The following is a 13,309-nucleotide window of genomic DNA, read 5'->3' on the forward strand; positions in this document are numbered from 1 at the left end:
ACCAGAAATGATAAGAGAGAAAGTACAAATTCCTTTGTGCAAAGAGCAGCATTATGTATCATTGCCAATGGTTGCTACTTCAAAAATTTGATGTGATAATGATAATAAATTCCCAAAAACTTACTTTAGCAAAAGTTTAAGTGACCAATGTTTAGATTACATGGTAGTGAAATCCACTGTTATTTAAAAAAAATCGATGACTAGGCTGATGTGGATAAAATTCTCCAAATCAAATGTATTTTGTAGATCCTGTAAACAAAGGGAGAAAGTGCATACATCACTGAAACCTTCTCCCTCTACATCAGTGGTATCCATTAGACTTCCATAAAAATAAAAGAGAAGTAAGATTAATTGAACCTCCCCCTCATCAAAGGTAGGCCTACCCATTAGACACTGATCAAAGATTTAGGGTATAATAAAAATCTTACCTTCACCATCAAGAGAGAGAGAGAGAGAGAGAGAGAGGAGAGAGAGAGAAGAGAGAATATGCAAAATGCGTTAAAGTTCTCTTCTCCTCCACATCATCAACGCTTTGCGGATTAAGGAAATTAGGTTGGATCTCACGGGAAAGAAGTACTGGTAACATATTCCCGTTCTTTAACTGAGTTTCGGGACCTTCCCTGAAAAAAGTGGGATGCCATGTCTTAAGTTAAGTATATCTTAATTTAACCAGACCACTGAACTGATTTACAACTCTCATAGAACCGGCCGGAAGGATTAGATTTTTTTATATAGCTGGGAACCAATAGGCTACCTAGAAACGGGACCTACATCTTATTGTGGGATCCGAACCACATTACATCGAGAAATGAATTTCTAATCACCAGAAATAAATTGCTCTAATTCTGCATTTGCAGCAGTGGGGAATCGAGTAAAGACTAACGAATCGGGAGGCGAGTACGCAAACCACTCTTCCAACAACGAGCCATAAAACTATCCATGGGGTCTTCTTGAAAATACTTGAAAATAATCTCATTATGTGTCCCACACCCAAATTACCCACAGGATACTTTGAACCTAAACTGGGGCAGGTGCAGTACTAGCATACATCTCGGGATTTTTGTAGACTGACAATGCTCAGAGGTGTCATGAAAATATTGGTAATACTGCTTGCACTCAAAGAGACTGAGAAAGAGTTTTGGAGGTGAGGGAAGCCTCAAGAAGTTTCCAAGGTGGATGGCAGGGGGAACAGTGGTTATATGGCTGGGCACCATGGGAGATGTCTGGAGAGGAGGAGAGAGAGAGAGAGAGAGAGAGAGAGAGAAGAGAGAGAGAGAGAGAGGACAATAAATGAGGCATTTTTACATGTCAGAAAAGTTTGTTTTTTGTTTGTTTGTTTGTTTGAATGAACGCTATTGAAATCCACATTCATTGACCTGTTTTGGCGAGATTTTTACCATAGAATCCAACGCACCCCCCCCCCCCCCACCCACCACCAGCCGCCGCCGCTCCCCACCCCAGGAAGGTCTTAGCCAGAAACTGAAATTCAAGGGCCGTTTCTGAGGGGGTCATAACGCCTCTTTTCCACACCCCCTCATTTTTACAAATCCACATTAACTTGACCGATTTCGATGAGGTTTTTACCACACAATCCCCTCGGGCCGCAACCATCTTCCCAATCCCCACCCAACTCACACACCCCAGGAAGATTCTAGTCTAAATCTCAAAATCGAGGGCCGCTTCTAAAGGACCATAAACTATCTTTTTCATAACCCCCATTTTTACAAATCCACATTCTTAACCAATTTTGAGCACCAAAGGGGGTGGGTATGGGAAGGGATTCCCTGAAATGGGGTAGTTCTGCATGAGAAACGGGTCTGGTTATGCCCGTAGACTTATTAACTTTACACATTCGACATACCTAATTTCAATATCCATATGACTTACCATTTGGAAAAGAATACTGACAGGTAAAACATCAGTGGCACCAAAGGGAGTGGGTGTTGAGAAGGGGGTACCAGCGAGAATGAAAGGTAGAGGATGTGTGTGTGTGTGTGTGTGAGAGAGAGAGAGAGAGAGAGAGAGAGAGAGAGTAGAGGTGGTGTTAGGTAAAAGACAAAAGGGAAAGAGACAGGGAAGGTTGAAGAGAGAAAGAGTGAGAGACAGGAGTGACAAGGAGAGAAGTGAGAAGGACAGAAGTGGACAAGGAGACGAAATGTGAAAGGAAAGGGAGTAGAAGGGGGTGTTTATGGAATGGGAAAAAAGGCGGAAAGAGAGAACGAGTTTATAATTTGTCATTCAGTTACCCCAGGCAACGCTGGGTTGGTCAGCTAGTGTGTGCGTGCATGTATTGATATTATATATGTATCTCTATATATATACAATACATGAGTACTATATATATATATATATATATGAAGTATATATATATGTGTAATAATGTATATAGTTATATATATATAAATATTATATAATATCTTATATCATTATATATATCTAGCTAATATATATGTATGGTGTATATTATAGTATAGGATAATGTATATATATATATATTCTATATAATATATATATATATATGATACATATATACCATACATATATAATATAGTATATATATATATAAGTAATTATATACTATATATAATAAGATAGATAATATTATATGTATATTATGTAATATCTTTACATGTATAAGGTATTTTATATATATACATATCTATCTATATATTTATAATAGTCATTTTAGGACTATATGGTATAGGTATATAATATACTATTACATAATATTAATATATATGGCTTGAATATATATATATAATCATATATATATGATATATATATATAATTGATAGATATAATAATATGATCATATAATAGCTATCTATATATCGCTATCCTATATGTTCTTATTATGTAATATATATATTATATATATAATAACTATGCATATATAATAATATAATATAATATATATATATATCTATATCTAATAAATATATATCTGTATGTGCGTGTTGTTATATATATCTCTATATATCTATACTATTCATAATAATATCTATATCTATATTATAATTAACATATAATATGATTATATATATATTCTATTATATATAATATATGTACATGACCATATCTTATATAATATACATATATTATATTATATATATATTTATAATATATTATATCTATACGATATATATATATATATATCTATATTCTATATATGTATATATGTACATATATATGTTATTTATATATATTACATCTATCTATATATATACTATATTATATATCTATATCTTATACATATATATATATCTAATCTATATATATATTTAATATTTAATATCTAATGTCTATCTATTTATATATGTATTATATATAATATATATATATATAATTGATAATAAATATTGGAGTAGGGAGACCTCGTTTCTGTCTTTCACATCCATTTATTAGCGCCGACGTTTCGTAATCAGCTTTGATAACATTTTCCAGGCTGAAATGAAAACGATTACACATCAAATTGGCGTATAAGTCAAAAAGATAACAAACAATGTTTTACCAACGCCAAAATTACCTAAAACCTTTTTAAATAAAATTAAAGAATGAAAAAAACAGAGTAAAAACAGAAACACAGAATAACAGTGAAAGGGCTAGGGAGCGAATACAGGAGGAAAGAACAAACAATTAAGTTTAAAAAAATAAATAATAATAATAATAATAAAAAAGAAAACTATATAATAATAAATAATAATAATAGGAACGAACAAGACGCCTACCCGCCAGGATAAGGGGAAAACGGAGGTAGCGGGCAAGGAAACTGACACTGGACCGAAACAAATTGTTTTAGGAAGGGAGTGTAAAAAAAACTCAAACAGGTAATTAAGGCAATAAACAGTTGGGTGGAAGACTATTGGTGGTTAAGGAGAAGGTACAGTTACCTTATCTCTTAAACCACCCAAATCGTCTTCCCACCCAACTGTTTATTGCCATAATTAACCTGTTTGTTTTGTTTACACCCCTTCCCTTCCTAAATCCAATTTTTCGTGTCAGTTTTCTTCCATTCCGCTTACCGCTTGTGGGTAGGCGTCTTTGTTCGTTCTATTATTATTAATTATTATTATATTATTATTCTTATTATTATTCATTCTATTATTATTATTATTAAGTTATATATTTTTTTCTATTGTTATTATAGTTATTATTTTTTAAACTAATTTGTTTCTCTGTATTCGCTCCTAGCCCTTTTCACTGTTATTCTGTGTTTCTGGTTTTTTACTCTGTTTTTACTTCGTAATTTGTATTAAAAGGGTTTTTTAATTTTGGGTGTTGGTGAAAAAAACCTGTTTTTTTGGGGGGGGGGTTTGGTATCTTTTTACTTATACGCAATTGATGTGTAATCTGTTTCAAGCCTGGAAAAATGTATCCAAGCTGATACTAAACGTCGGCGCTAATAATGGATGAAAAGACAGAAACGCGTCTCCCTACCCTCCAATATGTCTATCCCCGAGTGATTGCTCCTGTGCGTCAATGACTAGTATAGGTATCGATCTATACTATATATATATTAAGTATTTATATCTAATATATCTATAGTATATATCTATTATAGATATATATATATATATATATATATAATTATATTATATTATAATATATATCGCAAACTACTAAAACAAATGTCCTCCTAATATCTAATTCGCTCCAACCACTTCGGAAAATTAATATATTTTCATATATGTTTTAACGGGGGGAAGGGGGATTTATTAAGGCGGATTAGTTCCCTCTAGATGGGCTGTGTGCAGTTCTCCCAAAACAAAAAACAAAAATACTTGTAGACCTGCGGCAGGTGTAATGAGGTGGGTGGAAGGCGGTCATTATAACTTATATCTCTTGGCAGGTGGCGGGGTGGTCGGTTGGGGCTTCACTGCCAGTCCTGGGAATTTGAGTAGGTCGATGGGTTCGCGCCCATCGATCGGCCAATTCTATTATCGGCTTGAATTAAATTCTCCTTCGGGTTTTTAAAACAATTAAAAATAAAATTTAATTCCGGTTAAGGTCCGAGGTAGGCGAATTATTATTCTTAAAGGACATTTTGGTAGTTGCGATCTATGTATATGAATCACGGTAATGGTGGATTAGGCACGTTTTAATATTATAAGACTAACGTGCGGGCAAAAGCACTAACCACGCAACGGTGAGAAATGAGATGGGCGCTGTATACAGTCCTCCAAAACAAAAAATACTTGTGCGCCGGCAGGTATATGGAGGTGGGAGGGGCGGCATAACTTACTTTATCTCTTGCGGTGGCGGGGTGGTCTGGGGCTTGCATTTGCCAGTCCTCGGGAATTGATGAGGTCGATGGTTTCGCTCCCTGACGATCGCCAATTCCTGTTGTATCGCCTTTAACATGAATTCCGTTCCCCTCGGTTGTTAAACATATAATGAAAACATATATTAATTCCGGGAGGTAGAAGCGAATTAGATGTTAAAAGGACATTTGTAGTTCGTTATTTTGTTAATTATGAATCTCGGTAATGTGAATTAGCTTATATAAATGGGAACTAACTTACGTGTGTGGGCAAAAGGCACTCACCACGCAATCCGAGAAAATCGCGATGGGTGTATGCGTTCTCCAAAAACAAAAATTACTTGTTCGCGCGGTTGGAAGGTATCGGTGGGTGGGAGGCGGGCATAATACTTGTATATCTCTTGACGGTTGGTCGAGGGGGTGTCTGGGCTTCATTGCCGAGTCCTGGAATTGAGGGGAGGTCGAGGGTTTTTCGTGAACTGTCGATCTCCAAATTCTATTATCGCTTAAATAAATTATTTCCCCCTCGGTTAAGCATATGGGAAAATGAAAATTAATTAATTCCGATGGTAAAGCGAATTAGATAGGTTAAAGGACATCTGGGTAGTTTCGATATATGCTATATGAATCATGGTAATATGTGATATGACTTTATTAATAATGACTTACGGGTGCGGGCAAAAGCAATATCACGCAAACCGCGAACGAATAGGGCTGTATTGCCAGTCTCCAAAACCAAAAAAAATAAAAAACTCGCTTTGTGCGCAGCCAGGTATATGATGTGGGAGGCGGCATATACTTATGTCTTTCTTGCGGGTGGCGGGGGTGGTATGGGCTGGGCTTCCATTGCCAGTTCCTGGCTAATATATATATAATAATATATACAATATTATATAATATATATATATATTAGTATATTAATATATATATATGATATATATGTGGTTGTGGTGTGTATATGTTTATATAATATCTATATAATAATATATATATAATATAATATATAAAATATATATGTGTGTGTGTGGGGGTGTGTTGTGGTGTTGGGTGTGTGTAGATAAGTGGATAGTAAGTGTATATATTGATATAGTTTATATAATCTATATAATATATAATAATCATATATATATTATATTGATATATATTATATCATATAAATCGTATCTATATTATATATATATATGATATATATAATATATGTATATATGTATATATTATAATATATATATATAATATTATATATATATAGCTAATAGGGTATATATATTATATTCTAGTAGATAGTTAGATATATGTAATGATTATAGTGCATATATATATATTATATACTATATATATATTCATATATATATATATTATATAATATTATATAATATATATCTCGTAGATAATTATACTAATTAATACTATTATAATATTAATTATATAATAATATATATATATATATATAATATATTAATATTATATACTTAAATTATTATATATAATATTCATAATAATAATATAATATAATATGTATTATAATATCTATATGTATATATAATATATAGTATTATTTATAATATTAGATAAAAAGTATCATCAAACTTTATACTTTCTATATTAATATCTTTCTGATTAAATATTGATATAACGCATTCATCAACTCCCTTCAATATAATTAAGAACTGATCTGATTAAAAGTTTACTTAATTTACTCATAAAATATTTTTTATTTTTTGTAAATGAATTTTCTTGCTGTTGCCTGATATTTTATTTTTAAGTATATTTTAATATTATTTCTTATATTATATATATAGTATATATATATATATGTATATATATTAGTGGTGGTTTGGTGTTGTATATATAGGATGTAAAATATATATATATATATACTATATATAATATATATACAACCACCTAAAAAAATTTAATACTCGATAGACTCCAGAAATAATTTAAACAGAAAAAGCAACTCCCTTCTTTTTCTCTTGTTTGCAACACATAATCCGGTAGGCTACACGTTTTTCATTTGCAGCCGTTAACAACATGTTTTTCAACAACAGCCATCACACTTTAAACTAAAACCTTTCCACAAAAAGTAATTATATTCCCTATTTTCCCTTATTTTGTAACAAAATAAATTCCATAAATACACTTAAAAATAAAGCAAGACCCTTTTTTTTCTCTGTATATGACACATAGTTTGGAATGCTACATATCATTAGATGATCTATGAAACATGTAGCACAACAATCCTCTTGAAGGAGATCTTCGAATGACGTGTGGGACATATCAAAGCAATTCATCAGTAATGTCACAACAAACCAAACAGTTAACTGTGGCCAAAAATTAGAAATGAGCCTCCTGGCCATTTTTAGGTGAGGATATCCATTTACCCACTACTAATGTTCATTGGGGACAATGTGCAGCACCCTACAGGTTCCTGTTGTTTCGCCAATGAATGAAATTGAATCTAATAGCAGATCATTTTCATCCAAACCTCTAGCGAAATTTGCAGCTTGGCCTCCTCAGGAATCTCCCTTCCTGATCAAAATGTTGGACTCTATGTCGAAAATACGGAGGAGAACACCATTCATCAATGTACTCTTCCTCCTTCATGCTGCCATATGCGATAGACACCTCAAGGCACTCGCCCCCTTGCTATTTGCAGACTCACGGTTCATGGACTCACCTATTCGTGTAGAAATCACCTATTCACAGTATTTTTCACTCAGAAATACTCAAAAATGTCTGCATTTTCATATAAACTTTATGACTAAATGCACCTTTTGAAATAAAACTATTAAAACACTCAAGTATAAGCATTTTTAGAGATTTATTTGTGTTTTAACTGTCAAAATAGACAGTTCTAAAAATTTTAGAGGGGTTTTAAGTGTTTGCATATGCGATCTACCTGTGTCTGTGTAATCTATATCTATTATATATTATATATATCGAAGATATATATATATATTATATATATATATATATATATATAGGATATAATTTATATTGTATACATATATAATGTATATATATATATAATTATATATATATTATATTCTATATCTATATATTATTTATTAATATATACATATAGATAGTATATATATATATATAGTGATATAATAATATATTATTATATACTATATATAATATATTATATAAGGTATATATATATATATATATATATCTATATATTGGTATTATATAGGGAAATGAAATAATAATAATATATAGATTATATATATATATATATAATATATATCGTAATATCTTATTATATATATATATATATATATATATATATATAGACACACACAAATTCAAACTCACCACACACGACACCCACACACACACACCACAAAACACACACATATATAATATATATACTATGATATTAATGATATTATCATGATATATATTATATATATATATATATATAAAATAATATATATATATATATATATAGGCGAATCAAATATGTAAAGGACATTTTGTATCTCGAATGATATATCTGAAATCCACGGTGAAGTGATAATTAATTCATTGCAAGGCTACGTGGGTCAAACGTTGGAAACTGGCTACATGGTAGCAGGGGGTTTCTCAATATCGATTCTAAATTAAGAAAAGAACACTGAGTTCGACGGTGAATCGATGATACATTTATCAGCCTCTCTGTTGGCTGACTTGATAAACGTCACTAGGCCATCCCTGATTTCGTTTCCCGTCCTCTTGGAACGGTGGTTTGATCCCATGAGGGGACGAAATTATTATCAACTGAAAATTCCCCTTCGGTACATAAATAGAAAAATATATCAATTCCAGAGGTATAGCGAATTGAGATATTAAAGGATATATGTTTGGCTTGAATGACATATATAGATATATAATGAATAAAATATATTAATATATTATATTAGATATATATATATATAATATATATATATATATATATTATTAATAGTATATTTTTGTATATTATATATATAATTCTATAATTATATATCAGTGGTACCTCGACTATATGAAAGGCTCCAACTTTACGAAAAATAACTCGAAGATACGCAAAGCAAATAACGAAACATTTCACAAGTCTTATCTACGAAAAGTTTTTCAAGATACGAAAGGTTGTTGCTGTAAAGTCCCGAGATTCGCCCTCCGGCGACCTAACCGAGAACCCCCCCCCCCCCCCCCCCCAATTTTTAAAAACCCTCCTGCCGCCGCCAAACTGAGTAAAACTCGCCACCATCCTCCTGCTCTTCCCATTGGTTCCGTGGATGGCTAGTCACCCCATAAGATCCTGCTCTTCTATTTGGTAGAGCAAGCAATCTACCCCCCTTTGTGCTTTAAGTATTCTATTGGTAAAACGGAATGCTTGGTCTATTGAAAAACTTTTAATTAATTAATAATACCCATTTTAATAAAAAAAAAAACATTTAGGTAGAGATAGAAATAAACGAATAGAAAGGGCATGGTTATTCTACTGTTTTGGTAGTTTTCCAGTAAGTTGAAGAGGAGCTAATGCAAAAATTTATGGCCTTACTGTGTACTAGGAAAAGTTGATTGCTTGGTGATCGTTCGATACTCTGATAAGTGCATGGATGTAAACAGAAGTTTAGAGGCTTTTTTTTTTTATTTATTGTAGTTAATGGTTATATTAAAAATTAATTGGTTTAAAACTTAGTACATGCAATACATTTAATCAAAATAAAAATTGTGAAATTAGATATAAAATATAAAAGAGTAAATCGGACTGCTATCAATGGGCGCCAATAACAAAATACGTTATTTTTAGAATTCTTCTTCTGTTTTGAATATTTACGTTACGGTATATGTTTCATTACAGCTGGTCCCAGTAACCTCGGTATCTCCATTAGGTAAAGATAAAAATAAAGAAAAGAAATGAACATGGTTATTATACTGTTTGGTAGTAGTTTCATTAGGTTGTGAATAGATACTAATGAAAATTTGAAAATCTTTACTGGCTTGACCCCTGGGTACCTAGGAAAAGATTGATTGCTTGGCGTTTCGTTCGGGTCTCGTAAGAGCTGAATGTAAACAATCCCCCCTTGATTGGGGAAAGGTTTTTGTTTTTTTGTTGTGTTGTTATAAGTTAATGATTAATTAATAAGTTATTTGGAAATGAGTACATACTTGATTATTTTATAACACAAAAAAAAATTTATTCCAATTGGCATAGTTCTAAGCTTTTAAGCTTTCTTAGGTTTAGATGGTTCAAATAACATAAGACTAGGCTAACCAGTAAGCAACAGCTAGGCTAGGCTTATTGCTAAGGGACATATGCTAAAGTTCCTAATATATGCAGTAAAGATGGGTTGTGAACATTAAACATGCAGTTGAGAATAGTTACTCAACGTATGTTCACAGTAATTTTGCCTTTTTATGGGAGTCATATTTTCTTTCCGTCGGATCGGCCGTCGTAAAACCTAGAACAGTGTTGTTAGGTAGGCCTGGGAAGAATATAATTTACTGGGGTTGATTTTGGAGGGCTTGGAAAACGGATTAGCCATTTTACATGGTTAAAAATGTGGTCCAAGATACCGCAAACCCTTAGTGATACAAAGGGCGCCCCGGAATGGATTAATTTCGTATCTGGAGTGGTGCTACTGTGTGTGTATATATATAGACTTATATATATATAATATATATATAATATATTATATATATAATATATGAATATCTATATAATATATATATATATATACTACTAGATATATATTAAATATTATATATCTATACTATAGGGGAGGTCTATATATATATACTAATATATATATATATATATAATATATATTATTCTATATTTTATTATCTATAAATTTTGATATATATGTCTCAAAATTTGTATAATTTTTGGTTGGCCGAATGGTCGATAGGTAAACGTTTGGTGAGCAGTGACATCTTTGAAAATGCTTAGAATTCAGTGTTTAGCTGACCCACTGAGACCAAAGCGAGCTTACCGGTGGTGTTTTGATGCGGCACTTTCTGAATTATCTGGGTAGATTTTTAATGTTGCCGGGTGATAATGAGTTGAAAACATGACGACTCACCACCCTGTTCCAGTGCAATGGAAGCTTGTGACGAATCATAAAGACGTCACTACTAAGGGTCATATCTTTGTGAGAAAGTTCGTGCTTGTGATACAAACAAGCTGTTTCCCCTACATAATGAAAAAGCAAGATAACTCAAGAAGGAGAACGCCCCCAACCCCAAGTTAAGTTCGAAGTGGCCGTTGTTTTTGAAAGATTGGCCGTATCCACATCTTGAAATGGGTTAGCGTACTTTTTTAGCCCGAGTGTGACTTTGTCTTTTTGTATTTTAAAACCTTTATTTCAAAGATGTCCGCTTTTCCATACGACTTTTTCTTTGATTTTTATTATCAATTTGGTTTATTTGCAATTTCTAATTTAACGTAGGGTTCCTTTTTCTTTCTTTTTTTTTTTTAGTTGGCCGTTTCTGGTCAACTTCAGGTGGGATCTTGTCTGGATAGTGCCCATGGTAATGGTGCGGGGGGACTATGACGTTTTGATTATCTAATCTTATGATCTTATTGTGAGAAAAGAAAGTAGGATAGGCGCGTTTTGTCTGATCCCCGCCCAGGGTTATTTGGTTTTGTTTCTGTTTGAATAACTAGGGCACTGCATTTATTTGGATTTTGGATTTTTAACTTTATACTGTTAAACATTGATTTTTGAGGAACTTGACTTTATTTTGTTAATTACCTTTTGTTCTTAAAAACAAAAATGTATTTTTTGTAGTCCCACGAGTCTGATTTATCTACCTGAGATTGTGTAGGTGGCGGTTCGTTGGCTTTAAAAGGGAGAGAGAGAGAAGTTGAGAAAGTCACTATGACCTCGTTCTGGTTCACGTTTTTACCAAAAATATGGTCCTGGAAGAAGTGTGAAAGTTCAATGTCCCCCTTTAAGGACCCATTAACATATAACACACAAACACCCACATATATTATATTATTATCTATATAGATTTAATATATATATATATTATTAGATTATATATAGTTATATACGTATTATATTAATTATATTAATATATATATAAGATATATATATATATATAATATATTATATAATATATATATATCGTATTATTATATACTATATATATATATATATATATATTTAATTTATTATATATATATATAATATCTAATATTATATAATATTATATATATATATATATCTATTAGTTTATATCTATATATGTGTGTGGTTGTATATATATAGTATAGATATTAGATTATATATATAATTATATTAATATTATATATATATATATATATATATATTATAATTTGTAATCTATATATGTGTGTGTTATATATATATATAATAATGTATATAAATATATATATATATATTATATTATATATATATATAATATATATTATTTTAGTGTGTGTGGTGGGGGGTTTTGGTGTAAAACGTTTAAAATTAAGAGGGGGGGGGTGGGGGGGTTGGGTTTCACAGGTACCTTGTTACCAATTCCCTTATAACGTTAAACACCGATTTTTGAGGGAGTGAGTTCTTTATAAAATAATCTACATGAAACTTGACTTCAAGATGGAATGATACTCAAGTGGATGTATACCGAAGAGCTCTAAAGGCCAAGGCAGAAATGATATTCATTTTAAAAACAATAAAACACGAGCTAACAAAGTTATTTCCAAGGCCAGTGAAAGGACTCTTTCTAAAGACACTTGTGTTAAATTGATAGGCAAGCCTAATTACTTTTATATCCATCCAGGCAAGGGTATCCTATTTTTACTATTCTACCGTAAATTTAATGTTAGGGTGGGCCCTCATTCTGGTAATCTAAAAATATTTGGTTTTGTTTTTGTCGGAAATTGAAAAAAAGCAAACCTGTCGTCAACGTACCTTCTATATATATATATATATATATATATATATATATATATATATATATATATATATATATATAATATATATATATATACACACACACATATATATATATATATATATATATATATATATATATATATATATATATATATATATA

Source organism: Macrobrachium nipponense, chromosome 4, assembly GCF_015104395.2.
Source record: "Macrobrachium nipponense isolate FS-2020 chromosome 4, ASM1510439v2, whole genome shotgun sequence".
NCBI lineage: Eukaryota > Metazoa > Arthropoda > Malacostraca > Decapoda > Palaemonidae > Macrobrachium > Macrobrachium nipponense.